General features: G+C 37.6%; 1 protein-coding gene across 4 annotated transcripts in view; it reads right to left on the bottom strand.

Moving 5' to 3' along the window:
- The window catches only part of XIRP2 (xin actin binding repeat containing 2), a 622,353-nt gene that overhangs the window by 67,073 nt on the left and 542,009 nt on the right, over positions 1-13,271 (bottom strand). For 2 of the 4 annotated variants that reach the window (XM_005573371.4, XM_065525609.1), the window contains exon 1: positions 11,132-11,291. The exons of the other annotated variants lie outside the window; for them this stretch is intronic. The gene's annotated coding sequence lies outside the window, so the exon portion shown is untranslated. Of the gene's footprint in view, positions 1-11,131; positions 11,292-13,271 lie in introns of those variants that run through there. 4 annotated transcript variants of the gene reach the window in all.

Here is a 13,271-nt window from a genome sequence, read left to right as displayed (position 1 = left end):
TTCCCGTGCATGTTAAGACAGATACATCAGTGATGAATTTAACAACAAAGAATTTAACACTTGCAAACAGAAGTCTTCCTACACCAATGGTATTTAAACTCAAGTAAAGTAGACAATAAGGGGGAGGAAAGTTGGGACGGGATGTAAAAAGCAATTGGGTTGCTTTGTAACATTCCATATGAAACTAAGTTTTCAAGGTGTTAAAGAAGTTGTGAATATGGAGGACTGGCCACCACACAGTGGCCAGAAATGCTCGTTTCAGTCTCCTTACATGCAATGGTGGGAAAAATAGAAAATATTTTCAAAAATAGTATGCTTGAATGTTCTCTAATAGTGAGTGGCAGAGCCTTCCCTAATATTTTTGCAGAACTGGTTATTAAATTTGTTTTTATCTAGAACTAAAATTTCTAGATCACCAAGAAGTAAACTGATGGTTGAGATTAAAATAGTCAACTTCACAAGTATTTAATATTTAACATATTGACATATAAACAGTGGGTGCCCATTAAGCATTTGTTGAATGAATTTGTCTTGAAATAATATTGCAAAAGTTAATGTCTGTTTTTTCATGGTTCTCATTGGCAGATTTTGTTACTTTCTCTCTCCTACTTTTTTTGAAGTGTAGAAAACAAGTTGTAAATTCTGCAATAGAAGTTATTAAGCAACATTGAGAAGTTATGTGAAACTTGGGATTACAGCTTCCAGGAAGGAGCAAAAATAAACATCTTGCATGTAAACCTGTGAGTCTCCCACAATGAAATTCAGCTCTTCACCCAAAAGTCTCAGCAGGGCACCACATGAGCAGGTGAAAATTAGAACTGTGTAAAAATGTTTGCTTGGAAAGTGAAACCAGTCAATTTTGGGCTTTCTGCCAAATGTAATTTCTGCCAAAATCTCTTGTTATTATATAGCTGCGCAAAGCAATTAGAAACGTTATGGCTAAAAAATTCCAAATACATTCATGTCTCCATCATATTTCAGTCCAGAAGAAAAGAACTAGCCTCCCCAGCCCAGTGAGCTAAGTACACACAGGACATGAAAACACCCACCCCACTCCACACACATACCTACACACAACCAACCCACCCCCAGCCACATTTTTCTTTGGAGGACCACTGAATCAGAAGCAGTATCCTCCTAGTAGTTTTGTGGGATCTAGGAAGAAGACTTCAGTAGACTTTCAAGATGTCCCAGGGTACTCTTGAGTTGGAAGCCTGCCAAGGAAAGCAGACGTGGCATGAAGCCCTCGGTCCCATTCACCAGCATTGCAGGGTCACAGGAAATGTCAGAAACCTCTCTAAGCCTGACACTATGTTGCCATTAAAGAAAGCCTCACAGGAGGAACACAAAATGCTGATGCTTTGCAAGCACTCTGTGCTGTTCTTTACAGTGTCAAACCTGAGCATCGACTTGGTAAGTGACTAGACACACAAATAGCATTCATCTATCGTGGTCAGTCTATACACACACACACACACACGTACACACACACACGATTCCTGATACCCAACCATGTATAGTCTCCAGGGTTCCATCCCCAGTCTTCCTTTTTTTGTCTTACCACACACACTCCATCAGATCTCAGCTTCATCCGTATTACATCCAATGCACATCTCTAGTAACTATTTAATCTCTAATCTTATGTTGCCCAAACTTTTAAAATTTAACATGGCTTAAAAATATTACCCACAAACTTACTTCCAGTCTTAAATTTTCCAGTTGTATATTATCATAGAGAATATTTGGGATTGTCAGGAAAAATGACAAATGATGTTGAGTATTAGCTTATGTGCAGAACTATGAATCTTTCTCCCTCTCTCTCTCTCACACACACACAGATAAACACACACACACACGGCAGCCTGGGAATGGGAGCAAAAGTAGCACATTATGGGAAAATGTTGAATTGGTTTTCAGTTTGATGGATTTAGCTGGAATTGGGGGCAGAGTGATATGAGGCGTCAATGGAAGCTCTGCTGCTAACGCAGGGCCCAGGCTGAGTGGGCGTTAGGTCTAGCCTCCCCACATTAAGCTCTCAAACCTACTCCTGCAGCCTGGAGTCAGATGCTTTCAACATATCTGAATTGTTTCTGGCCTTTGTTTTGAAATGTGTGCCCTCATCCACTGCAGGCTCCAACTTTCCTTGTCCCTATACCCACTAATTTCTGATTTTGTGATTTTCCTGATGCATTGCACCATTTCACTGTCTTGTGATTTTTTTGCTTCCTCTTCAACTATTGAGTTCTCTTTGCCTTCTCTCCTTTAGATTCCCAAGATAAACAGTCTGGTCTCCACAGACCCATCTTTCAGTGCCTCGCTCCTGAGTGAGAGTTCTTCCATCTTTTCACAGATGCTGTGAGTGGATTCAAGACATGGAGAGATGATGTAAATAAAGGTGGAAGGGGCTGCTGTGCAGGACATGCTAAGCATGTGGAGACTATGCTGAAGATCAAGCTCAGTTGCAGTTTAAAAGAGTGATAGACACATTAAAAAATGCTCATCATCACTCGCCATCAGAGAAATGCAAATCAAAGTCACAATGAGATACCATCTCACACCAGTTAGAATGGCAATCATTAAAAAAATCAGGAAACAACAGGTGCTGGAGAGGATGTGGAGAAATAGGAACACTTTTACACCATTGGTGGGACTGTAAACTAGTTCAACCATTGTGGAAGACAGTGTGGCGATTCCTCAAGGATCTAGAACTAGAAATACTATTTGACCCAGCCATCCCATTACTGGGGATATACCCAAAGGATTATAAATCATGCTGCTCTAAAGACACATGCCCACATACGTTTATTGCAGCACTATTCCCAATAGCAAAGACTTGGAATCAACCCAAATGTCCATCAGTGACAGACTGGATTAAGAAAATATGGCACATATACACCATGGAATACTATGCAGCCATCAAAAAGGATGAGTTTGTGTCCTTTGTAGGGACATGGATGCAGCTGGAAACTATCATTCTCAGCAAACTATCGCAAGAACAGAAAATCAAACACCGCATGTTCTCACTCATAGGTGGGAATTGAACAATGAGATCACTTGGATACAGGAAGGGGAGCATCACACACCGGGTCCTATTGTGGGAAAGGGGGAGGGGTGAGGGACTAGCATTAGGAGATATACCTAATGTAAATGACGAGTTAATTGGTGCAGCACACCAACATGGCACATGTACACATAGGTAACAAACCTGCACGTTGTGCACATGTACCCTAGAACTTTAAGTATAATAAAAGAAAAGAAAAGAAAAGAAAGAGTGGAAGAAATGTAAGAAAGAAAACTGTGATCAGAGGGAGTATTTTGAGTCTACGAACTAGGTCAAATTACTGACAAGGTTTAAAAGGTGGCTGTGAGTAGCCTTGTCAGAAAAGAAACTGGAGTCATTAGGGTTGAGATGGTTGAAGAATTCAGTTTTTTGAAGTAATATGATGTTGACATCACCAAGGATAACAGAAAGTTTATTTGTTTCAAGTGTCGGAAGGATTATAATAAGAAGGGGCACTTAATAGCTTTCTACAACTCCAGAAAAGGACAGTAATCTAATTTGAGCTGAAGAGTGCATCTGTGAAAGATAAGGGTGTTTTTAACAACAGAACAACCTATTAAATCAGGTAGACAAGTTTCTCTCTTAAACGGTTTTTAGTGTGTTGCAGTTTTCAGTGTTCAGCATATAGGGTCACACGGTATTTTATATTCTTATCTTGATCCCTGGAATATACTGATGATAGTTATTATGCTACATTATACTCATATAATAAATAATAATCGTAGTAATATTAATAACAAAAGCTTATACAGTACTTACTATGTGCCAGGGACTGATGCGTTAGAACTTTACACAGATAAATTCATTTAATTCTCGAAATAAGACTATGAGATAGATACTACTGGTATCTCTGATTTCAGATGAAGAAATGAGGCACAGAGTTGTTAATTTGCCCAAGGTCAATCAGTAGGTAAGTGTAAGACATGGAATTCAAACCCAGGCAGTCTGGTGCCAAAGTCTGCTTTCAACCAGTTAGTTTTAACCTGACAGTATTTTCTGTTTTCCTGTAAAGTGTTATGTGGAGTTCATTTGGAAACTCTTCTGGCTCTGGGAGATGATGTTTCTGTGATTCTGGTAAACTGAGAACACTTCATACATTTCAAGGCTGGTTATAATGCTGGGGTTACAGAAAATAATTCAGAGGTCTTTAATAGAAATGAAATAAAAAAGAAGGAAGGGGAAAGGGAGAAAGAGAAAAAATAGCACATTATTTGTGAAATTTTTCTAATTTTAAGGATTGATCAAAATGTAAAGATGGGCCGGGTGTGGTGGCTGACGCCTGTAATCCCAGCACTTTGGGAGGCCGAGACAGGTGGATCACCTGAGGTGAGGAGTTTGAGACTAGCCTGCCCAACATGGTGAAACCTCGTCTCTACTAAAAATACAAAAATTAGCTGGTGTGGTGGTTCATGCCTGTAATCCCAGCTACTAGGGAGGCTGAGGCAGGAGAATCATTTGAACCCAGGAGATGGAGGTTGCAGTGACCCAAGTTCGTGCCATTGCCTGGGCAACAGAATGAGACTCCATCTCAAAAAAAAAAAAAGAAAGAAAATGGAAAGATGGTACCAACAATGAAAATTTATATATCAACCCCTGAAACTCCTTTTATATATCCACCCCTGGAAGAATAAAATTGTGCTATTACTATGATAATTTAGTTTGACACTTCCTCAATATGAATAGTTACAAGATAGTGTGTCAGTATCTCACTCAATTTTTTTTTTTTTTTTTTTTTGAGACAGAGTCTCATACTCTGTCACCCAGGCTGGAGTGCAGTGGCATGATCTCGGCTCACTGCAACCTCCACCTCCCTGGCTCAAGCGATTCTCCTGCCTCAGCCTCCCAAGTAGCTGGGATTACAGGCACGCACCACCACGGCTGGCCAATTTTTGTATTTTTAGTAGAGATAGGGTTTCACCATGTTGGCCAGGCTGGTGTTGAACTCCTAGCCTCAAGGGATCCACCTGCCTCAGCCTCCCAAAGTGCTGGGATTTCAGGTGTGAGGCACCATGACTAGCCTCTCTACTCAAGGTTAACAAAGAGTAAAAAGAGATGTTATTATGGATGATATTGTGGTTATTCGTTGTTATTTGAGGGTTATTCATCATTCTTTTAACATCTGAATGGACTTCAAGAATAAGAAAGAAATGGAGAACAATATAAAAGCACAAGCAGCACTATACTTTACAGAAACGAATATATATGTATACACATACACATTCACATACATACACATTGGTGTATATATGAGGATAATTGAAAGAAATGGCAATAACATAACATAAGGACAAAGTCAATAAGCTGTGACTGGTTGGATTGAAATTGTGAAGTAAATGAAAGAGGTGAAAATTGAAGTTTGAGGCAACTTATTGCTTCTATTTAAAGGGTGGAGTGTTAGGAACTATAAATAGTAATTTAGACTTGACAACTGCTATAGCTGAACTAGATCTTTTGTGAAACAAAAGGGTGTAACTTAAACGCAAACTCATGCCTTCCAAATTTCATTTCTCTGAAATTTTGCAGAGTAAAAGTTGTGGCTGTTGTCCAGATCTGGATGATGAAGGGATGATGAATCTTGAAATAATTTCCATTCCAGAATGAGTCAGTGACTGAAAGCGGGCATGCACTAGTACAGTTCCATTCCTAAAAATAAACGTTTTTGAGTCCTCCAGGACTCAGAGGACTAGCATATTTTCTACTAGCGACGTCAAGGCTCTAATGAAGTTCTGTGCCTGCTCTGAGCAAACTGAGATGCTACAGAGGAAAACTGGAAGGGATCAAGCTGTTGATCGCTGCCAGTTGCTTTTCCTCGGTGCCTCCCTTTTCCTATTCCCTGTGTTCCAGTTGGAAACTGCAGCTGGACCCCACACTGGTAGCTGACTTCTAACCTATGCAGTGCCCAGGAAAATAGCTCTAGATGCTGCGGAAGCAGAAGTGGTGGATTTTAAATCAAACTTGTCATTGGAATGGACAGAACTGTAACAACATGAACATGATTATTTACGTCCTTTTCGAAGAATATACCAATTTGATAATAGGACCCTTGAGTCCAGATTTAAAAACTCCAACTTACAAGACGCAAACCAAAGAGTAATCTTTAGCTTTACAAAAAGGTAGTTCACTGTTTCCCAGGAGCACTTAGTTCTATTGTTGTTTACAAACTGCTAATTATTTGTCACAATGGCTTACTGGTTAGATAATATAAAGATGACTTATTAGGGCAGTGCTGACTCAAAGCCAACAAACACAAAATCAACAACAGAGATATTGATAAATTACCCATGAAGTTACAATGCAATTAAATGGGGGGAAATGTGACTCTACTTATGAAAATTTAATGTTTATTGTTTTCAAAAACCCAGTAACTTTATAATGTGAGATATATTTACAATTTATTTCAATGCAATTAAGTTCCTATGAATTAAAAATAATATAACAAAATATAGTATTGCTATTCAAAAATTATTTGATATTCAGTCCACATTAAACTTGAAATGGAAAACACCAAGAAAATGTTTTGAAACTATATTGACAGACTGTGCTTTAAAAATTAATGCTAATATGTGGTTTTTAAAAAAGCTTTTCTATGTTGATAACTACCAAATTAACTCATTTAGAAATATACATGCAGATATATTCAGATGTTAGGGGAAGATGCATTGGATCTTTGAATAACAGAGAAACTTCCCACAATAAACTCTTTCAGTATTACATTTATTTTAAGTCATATGTACGTCTGGAGCAATTTGGCAATTACTTACTTTTGAACAGTGAGACATATGTAAGGCATTAGGTTCACCAGGCAACAAGGATATAATCTGCATACAATTCAAAAAATGTAAAAGACAAAGATCTACTTGAAGGCCTGCCAAAAAGAGTAGTGAAAAGTGATGTGTCCAGTGATGAGAGTGGGAGTTTGGGGCAGAATCTCAGCTAACAAAGATGAACAAATTTACATGCTTTGTAAAATTTAAAAATAAACCAGTCATCATCTTTCAAGTTTTAACAGAATATGCAGACAGGTCTCCTTTTCCACTATTTGTCCTAATTGCAAGAGAAACATGAAATGCAAAATGAAAAGCAACAAAAAGCTACTGTGAGAAAAATAAGGCCTTACAAGATATACTTGGAAATGTATCCGGAGTCATGGGGGTGGACTGGGGTTGGGTTGATGTCTTTTGGCACAAAGATTTGCAAAATGACATGAATGACATGAAGTACAGAAACAAATCAAGAGAGTTAGTTTCTAGTTCTCTGTGCTTAAACCTTGTACGAGTTACTAGTTAGTCTTCCTGTGCCTCAGTTTTCTTAATCTAGAATTTGAAGACATTAAATGAACTAGTCACTGAGGTCTTTGTGTTATCAGTGTAATGAATTTCTTTTCATTGCCTTCTTTTTTATTTATTTATTTATTTATTTTAGACAGGGTCTCACTGTGTCACCCGGGCTGGAGTGTAGTGGCACAATCATGGTTTATCGCAGCCTCAACCTCCTGGATTCAGGTGATCCTTCTACCTCAGCCTCCCAAGTAGCTGAGACTGCAGGCACGCATGTCACCATGCTCAGCTAATGTTTTGTAGAGATGGGGTTGGTCTCGAACTCCTGGGCTCAAGAGATCTGCCTGCCTCAACCTTCTAAAGTGCTGGGGTTACAGGCGTGAGTCACCATGTCTGGCCAATACATTTCTTTTATCTTTGGAACATTTGAAGAAGTAAAACTATTCTACCAAGAATGTGGATTATCTACTGTGCTGCTCACTGGGAGGTTATTTTTATGCCATTATTTAGGCTTACAAAGCCCCAAGAGTCATTAAATATGGCCACATTATCATTGTTGTGAAAAACACATACAAGTAATTGATTGCACTTGCTGACTTTCAACTTTTTAAAGAAACCTAAACCTGCTCTTTTCATTGCCTAATTGTCATTGTTTTTTGTGCTCTTACTGATTATATTATACAAATGGAAAAATAATTTGGTTAAATTTGTAAGAGGTGGATTCCAGTGGCTAGGAAAATAAATAGTAAGAAATGTTTACTCTGGAGTTCATAGGTAGCATGTCAAAGGAGAAGACCATATTGTGGACATAATAATATATGTTATATAAGAAATACATATTTTGGTCTTAGTCCCCAGTCCCTGGCATAGAAACCCTGTAGTCTCCTGAGAATGACTTTTTTTATGCTAATGGGATGACTCTTGGCAGCTAGGAGTGGGGGGTAGGGGTGGGGAGTAGCTTCAGGATAGGGGCTTGTTGCCAGAAAAAGCAATAAGTGATTAGAGGGTTAGAACATTCAACCCCATCTTTGGCCTCTGAAAAGAAGAGAGAGGTGGAGATTGACTTCAATCAGCAATTGTCAATGATTTAATCACTCATGCCTTTTGTAATGAATCTGCCATAACAACTCCTAAAGGACAGGGTTTGGTGAGCTGCCAGATTGGCGAACACATCCAAGTGCTGGGGATGACTTGTTAGAAGAAAGCAAGGTAGCTGTGTGCTTCTGCCCTTCAATGCCATACCTTGCCCTATGCATCTGTTCCATTTGTCTGTTCCTGAAGTGTAGCCTCTGTAATATACCAGTAATAACAAATGGAACATTTTTCTGAGTTCTGTGGGCCATTCTAGCCAATCATCTGAGGAGGGGGTTGTGGGGATCCCTTAATCTCTAGTCTGGTGGGCAGAAAGATTGGTGGCCTGGGCACTCCATTAGTGGCTGTCTTCTGAAGTGGGCAGCCTCGTGGGACTGAGCCTTCAACCTGTGAGTCTTTGCCGAATCCTAGATCTAGTGTCAGAACTGAATTGAACTGTAGGACAGCCAGTTGGTGTCAGAGAATTGGAGAACTGGTTGGTGTTGGAAAAGACACAACACTTAATATCAGAATTAGTGTCAGAAAACAGATAATACAACATGCCACACACTCATATAAACAACATGCACCTATATGGAATAAATCAGTGTTCTAAAAAAGTCATTAATTAATTAGAAAAGGTGAAGTAACCGTTCTGTGAGGGATGAACCTGTGATGTGAATGAGCAAGTGTTTGTTTCAGAAACAGGAAGAAACACATTATAATTTAATTAAATTTCAAAGTGTAACTTCAATAAGAGGAGGTGGGAAGCAAATAAAAAAGACAATATAATGTCCGTTAAGTTCTGTCTTCACAGATTGTTCAATCAAAAATCTTGGAATTACGCTGCTGGGCACTTATTATCTGCCCTGCTCTATAAATTAATACATCTAGACACGACTCCTAGCTATCAAATAAGTCTTACAAAAAATGGTCTCTTTTAATACCCAGAGTTTTGTGTATGTGTGTGAGAGAGTGAGAGAGTGAGAGAGAGAGAGAGAGAGAGAGAGAGAGAGAGAGAAATATATCAGTTCCCAGTATTGAAGTTACCAGGAGTGTCCAACTCCACATTGCCTCATCATAAGCAGTATTTTACCAAGTAAGTAAAAACAATACTAAGGTGGAGAAGTTTTTCAAACATGGTAAAGGTAAAGCGAGAGGCTGGAACTCATAGAATAGTGGGAAGCTATCAACTGTGAACAACAGTACATTATCCATGAACTTTGTGGGCTTTTAACCTCAAATTAAAGCTGAAGAAAGGCAACACTCTTCTCTTCCCCTGTAATCACAGAAGAAATGATGCCCGAACTGACATTTTTCCATGAACATTTTCCCCAGTAAAGCCCTCTGAGATCATTAAAGAATGTCTCATTTTATTTTTCAGTGGTTGAGGGAAGCTAAATCTTAAAGATGCCCAGCACTAGATGAAAGCAGAAACATTTAGTCCAAACTCCAGACTGCATTTTTCCCAAACAGCTGACACTTGGCCATAGTGCAGGTATCTGAAATGCGGACTGACTTTTAGAAATGGATCTAGTTGTTAGTTTACATGTTGCTAGCAAGAAGAAAAAATACTCAAAGATTAGGCAGAGGAGAAGAGAAATACTTAGGCATAGAATTCAGGGTTTTCTCATTTCGTATCCAATAGTTTTGCCACTCAATACTTTTATCTTCTAAAACTCAAAACAGGTGCTCTTTCATATTAACATTCATGGCTCTGAATGTCACCAAGGTAAATATTTTGCCTGTCCTTTGGCACACTGCACATAAAATTTTAAATAATTCAAACAACCTACAGCTTGTCAGTGACCAAATAGAGCACTGGTAAAAATAAAATATCTTTTGGTTCAGCACCAGCTGGCTAAATTTAAACCCTGTATTATGTAATCTTAAAGTGTCCTTGCGTTTAGTTGGTGTCTTAAGAGATTCTGTTATCACATCTCTTCCAAATCACTTCAGTCTCTAACATCTAAACATTTAACGCACAACAGGACCAAATTAAAGTGTTCACAGGCAATTGAAGACAGAAGAAAAATCCATTTAAAACAGTATATAGGGCATGATATCTTTAAAGTAAAATCTCAGTCTTCTCTGTTTAAAGTTGTAGTTACTATAATTAGGACTGGCAGATCCAACTGGCAGTGCTTTTCTTAATTCTGCAAAACATGTAAGAACCTGATTCTTTAATCTTACTCCAGTAATACTCCCAGAGGAGATGAGACTCTGGCTGGAGCAAGAACTACAAAAGCAAAGTAAGACTGAAAAAGAATAATTTTCATGCATTTCTTTGAGCAAGCTGTAACAGTTGACAATGTTGTAAACTCTTCCTTTCTCTCAACAAATTCCAAGAAATATAATTTATATTTTTAATATATTAATTACATTTCTGCTCATAAATGACAAACTAATTTTTTCTCTGCTTTCCCTCTTATTTGTAAGTTGAAGTATAATTTTAACTCATGACTGTTTATCAGGTTTGACTCATTATTCTTCAATATTAAGTATGAAAATTGCTATTCTGCAAGCAGATTAACATATGAAGCTCTAAATTTTATCCTATTAAATCAATGCTAAATATTATCATAAAAGCAAAATTCAACTGGATATTTTCTTTTACAGTGATTACAATTTGACCTATGGTCTTCATTGACCTTAAGTAACCAGTGAGAGCATTTTAAAATTCAGGAAGCAGACATATAGTCAATGACTATTTTACACTTACCTTTTATGATATTTAGGTTTAACCCCAAGTTTGTGGAAATATCATATATCTTTATAGCTCTTCACAGACTAGCTTCCTCCTTTGTTTCATGCACAGCAAATTTCCCAGTCCCCTGAAAGCAATAGGTGCAGTGGAGGCCCGCTCCACTGAAGGGTCTATCAAGCAAATAGATGGGACGGCTGAATTTATTTTAGCAGAGCGTCTAAAGGATGCGACTTGGCACCTATTTTTAGGAACTGAGCTCTGTAAAGGTGGGGCCTGAGTCAACCACTCTTTTAAGAAGAGTGTCTCTGAGGCCACTCTGCTTCATAGTGTCCTCAGTAATGTATGCATGGCTCTAACACATGTGCAGTCAATCAAACTCCCTTCCACAGCCACGACCACCAGCCAGCTCTGAATTTCTGTATAAAGTCTACCAATGAACCAGTGTCGATGAGGAAAAGGAGGGACTAAAGTTCTGGAATTACTTGCATTTGTTTTAATACTTTCAATCTTTTAAGACTCAAGAATATGAAAATAAAGCAGGTGGGAAAAGTTTCCATTCATTCTAGTGGAATAATTAACATGGATTCTCGGGAAGAGGAGACATTGCCTTTCTTTGACAAAATGTTCTTAGATATGTAAAACATTTGTTTGTTTCTTGAGGGTTCACACATAAAGCAAAACACTACTCTAGTGTTGACTTAAGTAAAGGCTGTGCTGGTTTAGTTAAAAAAAAAAAAAAGAGCAAAGGAAGAATGGTGGAAAGGAATTCTAGAGCGAATAGAGAGCACCCTTGCCATGTGAGTCCTGCTCATCAATATTAGCTTTGAATCATTCGGCATGAGGAAGAGCAGGCAGGGAAAAGGAGTCACCTCACGTGCTCCTGAAAGAATCATATTAAATGTCCTTTGCTGCCAGGACTTACCAAACACATGCCACCAATCTGACCCAGAACCCAACGAGCACTGCTATTTAGCTCAAAAATGCCAACATCTCATACATTCTTAGTACATAGAAAATAACCAGCTTCCTTTATCTTTCCTCCCTTCTATGACTTTCCTAATGTGGTGTGGCCTAACAACAAACTCAAATAAAGAAAGCAAATTGCCCTTTGGCTTAAAGAAGCAACTGACATATATACTCTATTTCCTATATATGCCTATTCATAAGCTGTTTACTATAATATTAACTAATAAAATTAGAATATATATTACATTTTTCCATATACAATATTGGTTTCTGTAAAAAGTAGGTCAAGGAGTGATATTCCAAAATATTAACTCTAAGAACAACTTTCTGAAATAGTGTTCTATATACTCTGTAAGAGTGTTCAGGGCCAGGAGCCAGTATAGACTAATAACTTAGAGTTGTGCTTCCAAATATGATAGCTATTAGGCACATGTAGCCATTTAAGTTTTAATTGATCAAAATTAGGTAAAATTAAAAATTCAGTTCTTCAGCTACATTTGAAGTAAATCAGTCTCCACATGTGGACAGAAGCTATGTATTGGTGCAGATATAAAATGTTTCCTACATTGCAGAAAGGTCTATTGGACAATACTGATTTAAATCACAGGATTTCAACATAGCTTTGACAATAATATACTCTGTGATCTGGGCAAGTTTCATAAGTTGTCTAAGCTTTACTTTATTCAACTGTGACTAAATGGGACTAAGTTGACCAACTTTCCATTGGTGTTGTGAAGATGAAATGAAATAATATATATAAATTAATTATTATACTTACATTATTACTCCAACATAATATTTACATAATAAATAATTATTACTTTGCTATATGCAAAAGAAAATGGTACTGGATCTGAAATCACAATAATTAAATTTAAATTATGAGGAGATGGATCCTATAATGTAAACATAGTCAATTTTATTCTTATATTTGCAGATAGTTGCTAATGATGCTTATGGTGATTTTACTCTTTTTAAAGGTTGTTAATTACTCAAAGATCTGACTTCTACCTTCCTCACCTTCTCTCCTTATTAAAAACTCACTGCTTTCTCTTTCCATTTTATTGATATGTTTCTTTAAGTTTCACTCATGATAACTTTTCTTCAAGCTTGCTGTTTTTGATTTTTCAGGACAAAAGTGTATTTGATAAAAATACATATACATTAAATAGTATTTTTTCACTTTTTT

Source organism: Macaca fascicularis, chromosome 12, assembly GCF_037993035.2.
Source record: "Macaca fascicularis isolate 582-1 chromosome 12, T2T-MFA8v1.1".
NCBI classification, from domain to species: Eukaryota; Metazoa; Chordata; class Mammalia; order Primates; family Cercopithecidae; genus Macaca; species Macaca fascicularis.
This window is presented reverse-complemented; position numbering and strand designations above follow the sequence as displayed.